General features: G+C 38.6%; 1 pseudogene; it reads left to right on the top strand.

The window, feature by feature from the left end:
- Nucleotides 1–465: 465 nt before the first annotated feature.
- Nucleotides 466–1,462, top strand: LOC113083473 (trace amine-associated receptor 7e-like; annotated as a pseudogene).
- The last annotated feature ends 2,460 nt before the right edge of the window (nucleotides 1,463–3,922 follow it).

The raw sequence follows: 3,922 nt of genomic DNA, 5'->3' as shown, positions 1-3,922 counted from the left end.
TTAGTATCGCAAATTTGGCAAGTGAACATTGTGGAAAATATTATGGAAAGTGCAATATATTTTTTTGTTTTATTTGTTTGTTTTTCATTTAAAAGTGAAAACAACACTTGTGTATTGAGTTTGAAATTGAAAATATAATGATGAAAGAATGAAAAAAAAATTGTGATTATGAGCAAGATGAAGATGTAATTTAACATGAACTCCCTCTGCTGGTTAATTATTAAAACATTTATTTTTGAGGGGTGGAGACATTTTGCGTATATAAAAAAATTTGTAAATGTATTGTTTGCCAAAAGTTGGTGTCTTCTTGCTCACTGGGAAACAATGCAAACCAATTTACACTGAGCACCGAATGGGACTGGACTCACTCTGGTGGACATATAACTAATAGATTCAAATTCATTGTTGCTTTGTTCTATACAATTCAAGAAGGAAGACTTGATGTCTCTCCAGAGTACTTCACACATGAATCTTACAGCAATGAACCAAAGCGATGTCTGTCAGGAATATTCGTGTCCAGAGAGATCTGTTTCTTTTTCTGTCTATGTGATTCTGTATGCGGCTGCAGCAGCTGTGTCTCTTCTGTCCGTGTGTGGAAACCTGCTGGTCATCATCTCTGTTAGTCACTTCAAGCAGCTCCACACACCTGCAAACATCCTCATCCTCTCTTTGGCTGTGTCTGATCTTCTGGTGGGAGTTTTTGTGATGCCATTTCACTTATCTTGGCTTATTGAATCATGTTGGATTTCTGGCCCAGTGATGTGTTCAGTTTTCAGTTTTTTGACTTTTCAGGCACCAAGTGTGTCTGTTCATACTGTGGCTCTGATAGCAGTTGATCGGTTTTTGGCTTTAAGCTCTCCTTTTCTTTACTCTGAGAAGATCTCACCCACTGTCACCTGCATTGCAACTATATTTAACTGGCTGTTTTCACTCATTTACAACTTGACTCTTCTTTACATTAATGACTTCACTGGTGTCATGTGTCCAGGAGAATGTCTTTATATCATAGACAAGGTTTCATCACTCGTTGACCTCATAGTTATATTTCTTATGCCTTGTACACTCATTATAATATTATACACTCATGTTTTTGTTATTGCTAAAAAAACATGCGACTGCTATAAGAGCTCTTCAGATTCACAACAGAACAGAATCCTCCAAAAACAGAGTCAGTGAAAAATCAGAGCTAAAAGCTGCATTAGCACTTGGGATTTTGGTCTTTGTGTTTCTCCTGTGTTTACTGCCATTTTATATTTTATCTTTAACAAATTTCTTAAAAGATTACTCATTTTCTAAAGTTATCAACAGTGTTTTGGTTCTCGTTTACCTTAATTCCTTCATCAATCCACTTATCTATGCTCTGTTGTACCCTTGGTTTAAGAAAAGTGTAAAGATAATTCTTACTTTAAGAGTATTGAACACAGACTCCTCTCTGATGAATGTCCTTTCATTAAACTCTTAATGAAAAACAAACAACTGTCCTTTGTTTTCTATTGTTTATGTTTTAGTATTTTTTTGTATTGATCATTATTGTGCAGTAAAAATATGATTATTCATATATTTTGTTGAATAAAACCAGGCATGTTATTCAAAAACCGCTTCCTCATTACATGCACAAATCAGCATTGTTTATCAAAAGTGAAAATGTTGTTTTTGATGACATGAAAAAAAAATTCAACAGATCAGTAATATATCCATAAATTTGATTCAAAATGTTAATTCTGAGAGAATCTGTAAAACTGATCACTCTTTTTATTTTTAGAATATTACAAAATTATTAATGAAATATACATTTATTTTAATACAAGTCGAGTTTCATATGCTTCTTTGGTCAAATATTTGGTAAAAACATGGAATATAACTTTCAATATTTAACAGGTTTATCAGAGCAGTCTTATTATTGTTCTGAATATCTAATGAATGTCTAGTTATTGTGGGAATGAATACGTGTTTTAGGCCATAATCCTCATGGTAGAACAGTTTAGATGATGAGACATAGACCATAGCAGGGCCGAAAATTAAAGCATGTCCACTTGACTATTGAAAAATTAAAAGATTTTATATAAATTATGACATGTATATTTAATTAGTTGTCCTTTAAAAAGGAAAAAAAAATGTCCTAGAAATAAATTTTAGGCAAACATCACTAATATTCTGATTAAATATCAGAATGACCTAATAGAGCACTGATTTCACTTTTGATTTCTCTCTGTGTGTGCACTTGGATGGGTTAAATGCAGAGCACCAATTCTGAGTATGGGTAACCATACTGGCAAATGTCACGACTTTCACTTTCATGAGGTTATTGCTTCAAATAAAAATAGCATTTACGCCCAAAAATTTAAAAAAGAATTGTTTAACCTGCTGTTAAACTGTTAATCTTTTCTCTCCTGTGTAACATTGCATGTTTATATTAAAGGCACAATATGTAAGATTTTTTTATTAAAGTATCCCAATTGTTTCGAAGAATGTTTAAATCCAGAGAAAAAAGTAATTTTAACTAGTGACATGGACCTTGTCCATATTGTCTTTGTGTCTACCTTGCTCCCAATAAGAGAGTGGTCAGTGTCACAGTCCCATTTCAAATGTTTCCCTCTCTGAAAATGTTTGACTTCACTGTTATGCTGATGATACTCAACTATATATCTCAATGAGACCAGATGAAACTTCTAAATTATCTAAGCTAACAGAGTGTGTTAAAAATGTAAAAAGATTGGTGACCAATATTTTTTTCATATTCAGTCACCACTTATAAGCTACTACTAAATATTGTAGTAACTTAATTTTCTGTAAAGTTACTTCCCTTTCACAGGTCACTTCGATGCTGCGGTGACATCACCGGCTATGGGAACACCCCTCAGTGTGACGAGTGTCTGAAGCCCTATACCATCTCGCCAATCCTATTGGCCAAATAGCGCTTGGCACCACCCTTACGCATGCACACGCATCTTATACCTGGGTGCTGCACGCTATTTTGCTCAGATTTCATTCCTTCAGGGAAGCGAATCATCTCTGCCCTAGGAATCATCTTGCGTTCTTCAGCGGTTTTCTACGAGCAGTGTTAACTCCTCTTCACGGACGCGATGAGTTTTTGAAAGTGTAAGGAGCCGTGTACCAGGTACATCATGAAGGGAGACTCTCATGAAAGGTGCGTAGTATGTCTAGGTTTACATCACGCACAGGCGGCACTTAGCGGCCTTTCTTCTTGTCCCCATTGTGATGGCCTGCGGCTCAGAGTACTGCTCTCGAGGGTGGAAGTATTTTCTGATGTCGCCCCCGTGTCTAACCCCCGCGATGTCACTTCTGCGACTGCCGAGGCACCGTACGAGGCGATAGCTTGGGGTGACACGTGCGACATGGATTTGGAGGACAGGGCAGTGCTGGAATATTCTCCACATCGCTCGCTCTCCACCTACTCTGGTGCATGATAAAAGTTTTATTGAGCCTGTCGTCTTCTCTAATGAGGATTTTCAGCCCACACCGAAGGCATGTAGTGCCATCACCTTCGGTTGTGGACGCTATGATGACGACGTTTTATCCACCGCGGCCTCGGGGTCTGAGGACTTTGCGGCCGACACTAGCCCTCTCCCTCCTGGCGGACAGGAGAGGCGTGAATCCCCCTCCTACAGTGAGCTGTTGGATGTGGTTTCTCGCGCGGTGGGTAAATTGGGACTGGATGGGAGGTTGAGAAGGCAGAGGCCCAACCTTCATCTAAGCTGGACAACCGTTTTCTAACTAGTCAGACACCTGCACAGCCCTTACCTTTTTTCCCGGACCTCCACCAAGAGGTTTCGAGGTCCTGAAAACAGCCTTGGCGCGGATTACTAACGCTGCAGCTGCGGATTTCGCCACCATTTCCGATATGGCGAACAATGGCTATGCAGCAATGCCTCCGGTGGAAGAGACTCTCGCCGAACACCTC

The sequence above is a fragment of the Carassius auratus genome, unplaced genomic scaffold (genome assembly GCF_003368295.1).
Source record: "Carassius auratus strain Wakin unplaced genomic scaffold, ASM336829v1 scaf_tig00038250, whole genome shotgun sequence".
In the NCBI taxonomy this organism is placed as follows: domain Eukaryota; kingdom Metazoa; phylum Chordata; class Actinopteri; order Cypriniformes; family Cyprinidae; genus Carassius; species Carassius auratus.
This window is presented reverse-complemented; position numbering and strand designations above follow the sequence as displayed.